The following is a 13,113-nucleotide window of genomic DNA, read 5'->3' as shown; positions in this document are numbered from 1 at the left end:
GTCTTTGGATATGGGGTATCTTTTTTGGTGAGTTCCAGTGTCTTCCTTTTGATGACTGTTCAGCAGTTAGTTGTGATTCTGGTGCTCTCGCAAGAGGGAGTAAGCACATGTCCTTCTACTCTGCCATCTTGAACCAATCTCCAAGTCTCAGATATTAAAATCCCCAAATTCCAAAAGCATGAGTATTGAAATCAGAATGGCTAGTTTGCGTACCATCTCTACTGTTTACTCCTCCAACAAACTGGATTAATCCAGTCCTCTCTGAGGCCTCATATCTTCCCCAGTGAAATGGGGATAATCATAGGTATCTTACAGCAGGTGAACACATGTCATAGGCTATGTAAAGTGCTATCTCTATAGACACTTATTGCTCTGATCATCATTGTCACTATTATTATTATTAATCATTAATTCAGTGCCAGGGACTCAGCTGGAAACTGAGTATTCAGAAGTGAATAAAACTCAGCCTTGCCCTCAAAGTGATCACAATCTAATAATAATAATTCATGCTCATGCAGGGCTTATTATGTTCCATGCTCTGTGCCCAGCACTCTACATGTATTAGCTCATTTCATCCTCACAATCATCCTGCAATGATTACTCTCATTTTTCAGATGAGTAAACTGAAGCACAGAGGAGTTAAGTAACTTGTGCAAGATGCCATAGCTGGTTGATGGGTAAGATGGCTCTTGAGTACCCACATTTCACCACTATCCCATACAGGGAGAAGGACAGTTAAGAGGCAACCATAATGATGACATAAATATTGTGAGTATAAGTCGAGTGAGGGGTGGGAGGAGTTGTCAGCAAAGCCTTCTTAGAGGAGGTGGCCCCCAAGCTGAGATCTGGCTAGGAGTTGGGAAAAGGCATGCCCAGCAAAAGGAGCATATCAACAAAGACCCTGAACTGTGAAGCTTCTCCTTTCATGTGGGAGGGACTGAGAGAGAAAAATGGGAGGGAGTAGGATATGGTTGGAGAGGTGGGCTCCTGCCAGGAGTCAGGTCCTGAAGGGCATTGGGCACCATGCTAAGGAGCCCTGACTGTCTTCTGAGGGCACCAGGGATTTGCATTGGAAGTCTCCCTCTGACTGCAGTGTGAAGAACAATTTGGGAGAAGGAAGCATGGGTGATAGTCAAGGTCAGGGGCTACCACAGAAGTCTAGCTGCTATTACTAGTGTCTGAAAGTAGACTGTGCCAGTGGGGATGGAAAGCTTGAAAACTATTAAGCTATAGACATTGATGAAAGAGAAAGAGGAAGAAGAATCAAGCGTGACTCCTGGATCCTCGCCCAGGTGATTGGAGGGTCAGAGTGGCATGCACCAGGACCTGACGAGCAAGATCTGGGAAGCACATTTAAGAAAGGGCGTAGGAAGCAGAGCCTGGAGAAAACCGAAGAATGAGCAGAGGGAATGGAGGAAAACAAGTCAGTACCTGCCCAAGAATCCAAAGAAAGGGGAAGGGTGAAGGATCCAGATTAGACACCAAGAATTTGCTTCCAACAGAGTCCTGAGTACTTAAATCCAGACCTGGATGTCTAAAACACAGAACTTTTCCTTGTGATTCAAAAAGTCCTTCTTTTCAGTCTTATTTTTCCCAGTCTTCATGTTCCACGATTTCACATTTCACTGCCCCAATCATTTAGTACGTTTAATTAATTTCTCAATATCTTTGTGAGCTCTTTACTGCTCTCTGCACACATAGACGTAATAGGATGAAGGAGGAGGTTCTGCTGACTGGTATTTGTAATGTGCTGAGACTGATGAATGGACCAATACACACACCGTCACCATCACCAATAATAATAGCAACCCCTATTACTAAATGGGAGTCTCATCTGTTTATTGAGCATCTATTATGTACGAGGTGTTCAATTGTGAGTTTTATAAACATGGCCAATAAACAGAGTAGAAATAACATTTCTCTTTTATAGCGGGAAAAACTAAGGCTTGAAGAAGTTAAGTGAGTGGCTGAAGATCACACAATAAATAATAAAAAGTAATGGGATATATGTGTACTATCCACCAAGGGTAGAGCCCTTTAAAATGTTTGTGTACCTACATGACTGACTTCCTTTATTTCCTTCTTATGATTTGAGGGAAGAGGAGGAGTTTTGGGCGGGGAGAGGGAGCAGAGCAAAGGAAACAGAATTAAGTGTAATCAGGTCAGGGTATCACTGTTCCCAAGCCCAATATTGTAAGTTGTTGGCTATGTGTTCAAACTCAAACACTCCATCCTGCACAGCCTCTTTCAGAAACAAATAAGCACCTGAATGATTTTTTTATATTTGCCATAGAGATTTATCCAAAGAAACAGAACACCCTGATGTAAAAATTCCTGGCCAGTTTTGAAGAACACAACTTACAAATCATTTGTTCATTTAACAAATACTTACCAAGCACCTACTTGAGGCCAAGCATTGGTCTAGGTCCTAGGGAGACAATGGTGAACATATCAAACACACCAGCATGAGAGAGAGAACTGAAGTTGCCCTTCTTGAATAGCCTTTTTGGAGGGGACTTGAAGGATGAGAGTGGTCGAGGGAAGGTGGAGGGCCTTTTGGGCAGAGGGGCCACTTGACAAAGGCCTCTTGCTCTAAAGCTGTGTTTTCAACACTCTTCCTGACCTCAGGGTCTTGCAAGTTCCAAATCATCCCTTAAAACTTGGGCAGGTTTGCCTGGCCTGACCTCCCTGGCTGGGTCTCAAAGCTATCCTGTGGGATTCTTCTGCACCCTTTGCACACTTCTATAGGAGCAAGTAGGAGCAGACAGCCCAGCCTGGGCCTCTCTGGTCTGAGTCCTCTGCCAGAAGGGAGGAGTCTTTCAGCTCCAGGACCTTGATGCCAGCACAGAGCGGATGCTCAGTAAACACAGTGGAATACCCACGGCATGCTGAGGAGGTTTCCAACACAAATCAGGACCCTTTGGGTAGTCCTGGGCCACACTGCACATTTAGTCACTTCAGAGTTCCTTTTCGAGGCAGGGAGTTGGAGATAATAGAAAGGTTGGAGGCCCGGGCTCTGCAGGACTGATTGAACACACTGCTTATGGATTTGTTTTCCTCCCTCATCAAAGGACAGAGTGAGACCAGCATGGTGGACTTGGGACAAGATAGGACTTACCAAAGCCCATGAGTAGGGTTGTTTGTGCTACAGTAAGTCCAAGATCAGCCTACATCCTGTAGTCAAGATGGAGCAGAGAGAGATTGTCTAGAAAGGAAGTAACATCACATTTGGTTTTTCCTTTAGTTCCCTTTGACTTACAATTCTGTGACAAAGTGTTGCTCTTGTCTGTGATTCACCTGAAGCTTAATTTTTCAACAAAAACAGAGTTGAAGCGCCTGGCATAGAATACAGTGGTAACTAAAATAATATTATTTATGGAGAACTGTAATTTTTGAACAGGTAAAATGATCTCATGGCTTAAAAATGAAAGTGATATAAAATGATGGACATTGAGAACATTGTCCCCACCCATGCTGTTCTTTGCCCTGTTTGATAACCCTGCTCTCTGCCCCCATGACTCACCAGTTTCATTAGTTTCTTACCTGTCCTTCCAGTGATTCTTTATGCAAATACAAGCAGGTATGGAATTTTGTCAAATACATCTTCAGTATCTGTAGAGACGATCATATGGTTTTTCTTTTTAGATCTATTTTGATGAAATGTCTTTGCATTCTTAGAATAAGCTGTACTTGTTATGAAGTATTATTCTTTTAGTATGCTGCTGAATTCTGGTTGCTAATATTTTACTTATGATTTATGCATCAATATTCATATGTGAGATTCATTTATCATTTCTTTTCTGTATAGCCTTTGTATTCAATGTTATCTTTGCTGGGTGAAAATAATTTGAAAGCTGTTCTTTTTGGTATATGCTCCAGAACAATTTAAATAGTTTTGGAATCATCCTTCCTTTAAAGGTTTGGTTAAATTTGCCTGGGAAACACGTAGCCCTTGTACTTTTAAAAAAATTAACTCCTTTAAAATTTTCTCTAATGTTTTCTATGAAAATTGGTCTGTTTAGAGCTGGTTTCAGTAAATTATATTCTTCTAGAAAACTCCATTTCTTTCAGATTTGCAAATTTAGATACATAAAGTTGTGCAAAATTATTCTTAAATTTTCCTTCCTTTCTTCATCATTTTCTTCTTGTCATGTATTTTTTTTTTCATTTGTTCATTCTTCCTTGATTTCTGAGAAGGCTTATTTGTTTTATTGATTTTGCCCGAATGATCCAGGTATTCACTTACTTACTTTGTTCCCCCTCACCACTGTTATCTAACTCATTAATTCCTTTTATTTTTATTTTACTCCTTCTGCTTTCCTCTGGTTTATTTTGTTGTTCTTTTTTCTAACTTTTTGATTCTTAATTCTTTCAATTTCATCTATTTTATATTTTACACCAATATTTCTTTTACATTTTAGGTTACGACATTTCCTATGAGCACTGCTTTTGTTCTATATTCTAGATTCAGAATCTAATATGTAGTATTTTCACTATCATTGGTTTCTAGAAATTCTGCAATTTCGATTTGTACTTTAACTCAGGACTTGTTTAAATGAAGATTTTCTTAAAATACCTTCATTTTTATTAATTTTTATTTTTACTGTATTGTGAACAAAAAATAGTGTCTATATTATCTCTACTTTTTGAAATTTATTGTGACTTCCTTTGTGGTGGTCAATGGTATGGTCAATTATTGTGGCTGTTCCGTGGGCACTTGAAGCAATAATATATTCCTACCTTCAGAGAGAAAGGGAGTTTGTTCATAGTAAATGCTCAAATGTTATTGAAGTAGCATCTAAAATCCCTCCAAGTCATGAAAGGGCCTTTTCCTACTCACCAGGGAAATATAGAAGGAGAACTGGATTTTCCAACTTCGTTTCATAAACAAAACCTAATGTTTTGGCTCTGGATGAAGCTTTTCACATCTACCTTTATGATTATGTGGCTTAGGTCTTTTGTATCCTTATTCATTTTGGGTCCAATTGATCAGAGAGGATGTGTTACTATTTCCTGAGATGTGAAAAGGGGCAGGGGGTAGGGGTGTGTGAAGAAATCATAGGTTTGTTGGAGTCACCTGTCAGATCATCTCCAAACAAAAACACTCTTGTCATAAAGGAAAGCCCCCTCCCGCCCACCAAATTGACCAAGGTCTGTATTGTTTAATTTCTATTGGTATTCTTGAAAGGAGGAAGAATTAACCTTTCATTTAATCTGATGATTATGTATGGTTTTCTATCTACTTCATACATAGATTTTGCTTACCAAACCAAGTTGGAAAATCCAGTTCTCCTGTTATATTTCCATAGTGGGTACGACAAGGCCTTTTCATAACTTGGAGAGATTTTAGATGGTGATGTTGCTAATAATAACATTTGAGCACTGAGTATGGGCCAAAATCTCTTCTAGGTACTTTGTATGTCTTAGGTTATTTAATCCTCACATTAACTCATAATATCCCATTTTACAAATTAGAAAACAACAACAACAAGACAAGTGTAGGTATAGTAACTTGTCCAAGTTCAAACTGCTAGTGAGTAGCAGAGCCAGGACCCTAACCTTAGTCGCTATGCTCTGTTGCCTCTTTTAGAGACCAGCTCTTCCAGGGCCTTCATTTTATAGGTGAAAGAATAGACCTAAAGTTGTTGAGTCAGCCAGTAAGCTCCTAGCGGAGCTAAAACTAGACCCCTAATATTTGGACCTTCATCCAGAAACTTCCCACTATACTGCATGACCTCTCACTATGCATAGAAGTAATGTTTTGCAATAGAAAGAAGTTGTAATTTGCTGGATGACATAGGTTAATCATTTATGGCACCCCCTGCCTGTCTCACGTCACAGGGCCATAGGGTAACACCATAGTAGATGGAAAGATGTTTTAGTCTATGGGCTACCTAAATACTTTCCGGTTCCTGAACAGATTGGTCAGCTATGGAATAAATTCACTTTTAATATGATTAAGATACACAAAGTTACAAAAAACTAAAATTCTATGAAAGAGAAATTCTTCTAGATGGGAATGTATTTTCAATAGGCATCTCCTGTATTCTCCAATTCCCATGCACATGACCTTCGTTCTTTGTTTATTTATTGTGGGTGTCAGGCTTAAAAACAGGCACTTCATCTGGACAAGTAGGAACAAAAGATAGCTAATCGAAAAGAATATTAATCAATCCTCAGGGGAGAGCATAATCATTAAAAACAGCACATAAAGGGGTGAGTTTCTTGTATTTCTTGTATCCAAGTCCAGCTCTCATAGCCTTTCTCTCTTGCCAAAAGTGATCTAACATCTCCCTACATAGCTTGGCTTCAGATGGCAGGATTTTTTCTTTTCCATTCCATACTTATTCCAAAAATTATGAAAAGAGAATGGAGTTTATGACATTTGGGAAGAAACGGTCCACTGTATCTACTTTACTAAGAAAGAACATAATGGTTTTGGCAAGATAAGAGAATTTCATTCTGAAATTGTAACAATATCTTGCCCCAGTGGAATTATTTGGCTTACCAAAATCAGAGTTGTTAAGCTAGCCAGGACAGGGCCCTAAGCCAAATGACTAGAGGTGATATCATGTATAACTCCACACACAGAGGCTTTCAAAAGCTCAGGTTAAGGAACCTGCTTCTGTGGCTGGGGCTGGTGTGTTCCAGTTGGATTCATTCTTAATCAGGCAGCAAGATAGGGTCAAATATAAGCCCTGGAAGCCTGTCCGCTAGTTGTACCAAATCTCTATGAAGTATGAGAATGGAAACTAAGCACTTTCTTAAATCACGACATCATGAAGAGATCTGTCCAAAGCTGGCCCCACAACCTGCCTCCTCTGGGCACTGCAGCAGAAACTGAATAAAATGTGTTCCCATCATCTTAAAGAGCAAATCCATCTTCCAAACCTTCTAACCTAGCTTTTGGTGAATGTCAAATGAAGGTGAGAGCGCTTAAAGATTTGGGTGGATTTCTTGGAGAGGTTCTAGACTCTCCTAGTTTTCATTTCAAACAAGAACTGAAATGATTTAGTTGTGGCCTAGCTCAGATTTGAGGGAATTGCTTCAATGATATCTCCAGCCCCATTGACCAAAATGTTCTTATTTACAAAAGATTTTATTTAAAAGAAAGTATGGCCACCTCATGCTTAACCACATAGATTATCAGGAGCCCCTTCCATGACACCAGGTGAGATAGTTGAGCAGGGAACTTGCTGCACATGTGGTTCAAATTTAAGTTATAAATGAAAATGTATCTGGCAAAAGTGGGAAAAGAGTTAAAAAAAGTTGTTTTTCATGAAACTGAGTGTTGGTATTTTCAGAGAACGAGGTAACCTCTGATACTCAAGTTTCATGGCCACTTCCAAGATCATTTAATTCAAGCCATGCATCTAATTGCTCCAAATAATCTTTGGATGATCTGTTTGGTGGGCAAGCTTCTCTTCCCATTGAGGGACACACATTATCTATAGGGTGTGTATAAATTACATATGAACCAGAATATTAATCAGTAAAGGGAACACCAGCATGTTATTTTAGTCATGGTTGGACAGGTACAAAGAACAGAAAACCACTCAATTTAAATCCTTTCTTAAAGAGTTTATTTGAAGGAAAGTATAGGTTTCATGGGAAGTAGAAAGACATGAGATGGTTTTTCTCTCTCCCTTCTTTATCTCCATCACCTACTGTCTGTTTCTGTCTACAGTTAGCAACTTTGTCTTGCATTAGCAACTTCCAGTTCATTATGACTTTTGGGCTCTGATACACGACACTTGTCTTTTTAGTTACCCTTTTTTTTGTCATCATATTGATACAGGCTGGGACCTGGGATCCTTTGCTGCAGCGCTGCAATGCTTGCACCTGGAAACATGTCTACTCAGGCAACAACAAAAACAACAAACAAAAAAACAACAAAACTATAAAGGACTAAAAATAACTGTGTGCATGTGTAGTAGGGGCAAATTCTGGACAAGACACAAAAAGACCAAAAAAGTCCAACTGCCACTTCTAAAGATCCAGGAGCAAAAAACAGGGTGTTGGGAGAAAAAGCAGGGTACTGCGCATGCCCCCTGCACTCACCACCACCAAAGGGGTGGGCAGACCACCAGGGCCACCCCTCCACCTGACTTCTGGACACACCCCTACCCTCACCCCATATAAGGAACCAGCTCACTGCCCCTCAGGGAACCCCAATAAAGCCTTGCCTCAATTTCTTTTCTGGCCTCTTATTAATTTCTATGGATTGACAAAGGCCAAGAACCCTTGGCGATATGAATATCGCATTGTGTCTGTGCAGAACAAATCCATGGGGATTGGTGTGGCAAGGGACACCTGACCTGACCAGAGCCAGTAAGCTTCTATGAGACTGTAGCAGAGGTTCCTGAGAGACAGGACATGCAAGGGGAAGGACTTGAGGTTGGAGCTGCCAACACCATCCAGCCTTGTAAAACCCCAGCCTATGGCCAACACAGCAGATACAGAGAAGGACGGAAAGAAGTTGAGCCCTGATGGCAGTTTTTGAAACCTAAATCCTGGCTATACATGAAGCCAGTCCTGCCTGTTAGTTTTAATAACTTGCTTTCTTGCTTATGTCATTTTGAACCAGGTATTCTGCCATGCATATCCCCAAAGGTCCCAACTGCTGTAGCCATCAGCCCCAGATTCCACTGAGCCAACCCCATTCCTGACCTGACCTTATGGCTCTAGTTTCCTGATTGGACTCACTAGGAAGGGCGGAAGCATGCTCAGGAAGGAGTGGAGTTTACTGTGGTGTGTGGGACAACCCTTTTCAGAGTTAACGGTGAGACAAAGGGAGAGGAAATTATTAACCTCTTGCATTTATATTTATTAATTAAGGGCCTTGATCTCATAATTAGCCTAATCTTATTTTTTCTTCCCTATCTTCATTAAAGTCATGAATGTCAAAACATAAGGGATAGATGGAAAAAATACCAGACTTAGAGGCACTCCCATGTTGCCTTCGATTTAACAGCATTCCAGAGACCTTCAAGATGGCGAAGGAGTAAGACATGGAGATCACCTTCCTCCCCATAAATACATCAGAAATACATCTACATGTGGAAGAAAACAACTCCTACAGAACACCTACTGAAGGCTGGCAGAAGGCCTCTGACCTCCCAAAAGACAAGAAACTCAACACATACCTGGGTAGGGCAAAAGAAAAAAGAAAAACAGAGACAAAAGAATAGGGATGGGACCTGCATCCCTGGGAGGGAGCTGTGAAGGAGGAAAGGTTTCCACACACTAGGAAGCCCCTTTGCGGGCAGAGACTGCGGGTGGCGGAGGGGGAAGCTTCAGAGCCACAGAGGAGAGCACAGGATCAGGGGTGCGGAGGGCAAAGCGGAGAGATTCCGCACAGAGGATCAGTGCCGACCAGCACTCACCAGCCCGAGAGGCTTGTCTGCTCACCCACTGGGGCGGGCGGGGCTGGGAGCTGAGGCTTGGGCTTCGGAGGTCAGATCCCAGGGAGAGGACTGGGGTTGGCGGTGTGAACACAGCCTGAAGGGGGCTAGTGTGCACAGCTAGCCGGGAAGGAGTCTGGGGAAAAGCCTTGACCTGCCTAAGAGGCAAGAGGCCATTGTTTCAGGGTGCACGAGGAAAGGGGATTCAGAGGACCGCCTAAACGAGCTCCAGAGATGGGCGCGAGCCGAGGCTATCAGCGCGGACCCCAGAGACGGGCATGAGATGCTAAGGCTGCTGCTGCTGCCACCAAGAAACCTGTGTGCAAGCACAGGTCACTGTCCACACCTCCCATCCCAGGAGCCTGTGCAGCCCATCATTGCCAGGGTCCTGTGATACAGGGACAACTTCCCCGGGAGAGTACATGGTGCACCTCAGGCTGGTGCAACGTCATGCCGGCCTCTGCCGCCACAGGCTCACCCCGCACTCCGTGCCCCTCCCTCCCCCCACCACCCCCCCGGCCTGAGTGAGCCAGAGCGCCCGAATCAGCTGCTCCTTTAACCCCATCCTGTCTGAGCGAAGAAGAGACGCCCTCCAGCGACCTACATGCAGAGGCAGGGCCAAACCCAAAGCTGAACCCCAGGATCTGTGCAAACAAAGAAGAGAAAGGGAAATCTCTCTCAGCAGCCTCAGGAGGAGCAGATTAAAGCTCCACAATCAACTTGATGTACCTGGATATGTGGAATACCTGAATAGACAACGAATCATCCCAAAATTGAAGCAGTGGACTTTGGGAGCAACTGTAGACTTGGGGTTTGCTTTCCACCTTTAATTTATTCCTAGCTTTATGTTTATCCTAGTTTAATATTTAGAGTTTATTTTCATGGGTAGATTTGTTTTTTAGTTTGGTTTCTCCTTTCTTTCTTTCTTTTTTTTATTACTTTTTAATTTTTTTATTTGTAATCATTATTTTCTATTTCTTATTTTAATAACTTGTTTCTTTTCTTTTCTTTCTTTCTTTCTTTTTTTGTCCCTTATCTTCTGAGCTGTGTGGCTGACAGGGTCTGGTGCTCCAGCCGGGTGTCAGGCCTGTACCTCTGAGGTGGGAGAGCCAACTTCAGGACATTGTTCCACGAGAGACCTCCCAACTCCATGTAATATCAAATGGCAAAAGCTCTCTCAGAGATCTCCATCTCAATGCTAAAACCCAGATCCACTCAACGACCAGAAAGCTACAGTGCTGGACACCCTATGCCAAGCAACTAGCAAGACAGGAACACAACACCACCCATTAGCACAGAGGCAGCCTAAAATCATAAGTCCACAGACACCCCAAAACACACCACTGGATGCAGTCCTGCCCACAAGAAAGACAAGATCCAGCCTCATCCACCAGAACAGAGGAACCAGTCCCCTCCATCAGGAAGCCTAAACAACCCACTGAACAAACCTTAGCCACTGGGGGCTGTCACCAAAGACAATGGGAACTATGAACCTGCATCCTGCAAAAAGGAATCCCCAAACACAGTAGGTTAAGCAAAATGAGAAGACAGAGAAACACACAGCAGATGAAGGAGCAAGGGAAAAACCCACCAGACCAAACAAATGAAAAGGAAATAGGCAGTCTACCTGAAAAAGAATACAGAATAATGATAGTAAAGATGATCCAAAATCTTGGAAATAGAATACAAGAAACGTTTAACAAGGCCCTGAAGAACTAAAGAGCAACTAAATAAACAATGTTGAACAACACAATAAATGAAATTAAAAATTCTCTAGAGGGAATCAATAGCAGAATAACTGAGGCTGAATAATGGATAAGTGACCTGGAAAATAAAAGAATGGAAATAACTACCTCAGAGGAGAATAAAGAAAAAAGAATGAAAAGAATTGAGGACAGTGTCAGAGACCAGTGGGACAACATTAAATGCAACAACATTTGAATTATAAGGGTCCCAGAAGAAGAAGAGAAAAATAAAGGGACTGAAAAAATATTTGAAGAGATTATAGTAGAAAACTTCCCTAATATGCGAAAGGAAATAGTCAATCAAGTCCAGGAAGCACAGAGTCCCATACAGGATAAATCCAAGGGGAAACACACAAAGACACATATTAATCAAACTATCAAAAATTAAATCCAAAGAACAAATATTGAAAGCAGCAAGGGAAAAATAACATACAAGGGAATCCCCATAAAGTTAACAGCTGATCTTTCAGCAGAAACTCTGCAGGCCAGAAGGGAGTGGCAGGACATATTTAAAGTGATCAAAGGAAAAAACCTACAACAAGATTGCTCTACCCAGCAAGGATCTCATTCAGATTTGACAGAGAAATTAAAACTTTTACAGACAAGCAAAAGCTAAGAGAATTCAGTAACACCAAACCAGCTTTACAACAAATGCTAAAGGAACTTTTCTAGGCAGGAAACACAACAGAAGGAAAAGACCTACAATAACAAACCCAAAACAATTAAGAAAATGGTAATAGGAGCATACATATCGATAATTACCTTAAATGTAAATGGATTAAATGCTCCAACCAAAAGACATAGACTGGCTGAATGGATACAAAAACAAGACCCATACATATGCTCTCTACAAGAGACCCACTTCAGACCTAGGGACACATACAGACTGAAAGTCAGCAGATGGAAAAGGATATTCATTGCAAATGGAAATCAGAAGAAAGCTGCAGTAGCAATTCTCATATCAGACAAAATAGGCTTTACAATAAAGACTATTACAATAGACAAAGAAGGACACTACATAATGATCAAGGGATTGATCCAAGAAGAAGATATAACACTGGTAATTATTTAGGCACCCAACATAGGAGCACTCCAATACATAAGGCAAATGCCAACAGCCATAAAATGTGCTAACACATATATATGGAATTTAAGAAAAAAAAATGTCATGAAGAACCTAGGGGTAAGACAGGAATAAAGACACAGACCTACTAGAGAATGGACTTGAGGATATGGGGAGGGGGAAGGGTAGCTGTGACAAAGTGAGAGAGAGGCATGGACATATATACACTACCAAACGTAAGGTAGATAGCTAGTGGAAAGCAGCCGCATAGCACAGGGAGATCTGCTCGGTGCTTTATGACCGCCTGGAGAGGTGGGATAGGGAGGGTGGGAGGGAGGGAGATGCAAGAGGGAAGAGATATGGGAACATATGTATATGTATAACTGATTCACTTTGTTATAAAGCAGAAACTAACACACCATTGTAAAGCAATTATACTCCAATAAAGCTGTAAAAAAATATAAAAGGGGAAATTGACAGTAACAAAATCATAGTAGGGGACTTTAACAGCCCACTTTCACCAAGGGACAGATCATCCAAAATGAAAATAAATAAGGAAACACAAGCTTCAAATTACACATTAAACAAGATGGACTTAATTGATATTTATAGGACATTCCATCCAAAAACAACAGAATACAATTTCTTCTCAAGTGCTCATGGAACATTCTCCAGTATAGTTCTATCTTGGGTCACAAATCAAACCTTGGTAAATTTAAGAATATTGAAATCATATCAAATATCTTTTCTGACCACAACACTATGAGACTAGATATCAATTACAGGAAGAAATCTGTAAAAAATAAAACACATGGAGGCTAAACAATACACTATTTAATAACCAGGAGATCACTGAAGAAATCAAAGAAGAAATAAAAAAATACCTAGAAACAAATGACAA

Source organism: Monodon monoceros, unplaced genomic scaffold (assembly GCF_005190385.1).
Source record: "Monodon monoceros isolate NGI ecotype Baffin Bay Population unplaced genomic scaffold, NGI_Narwhal_1 Super_Scaffold_16, whole genome shotgun sequence".
In the NCBI taxonomy this organism is placed as follows: Eukaryota; Metazoa; Chordata; class Mammalia; order Artiodactyla; family Monodontidae; genus Monodon; species Monodon monoceros.
The sequence above is the reverse complement of the archived record's forward strand: the minus strand, read 5'-3'. Positions refer to the sequence as shown.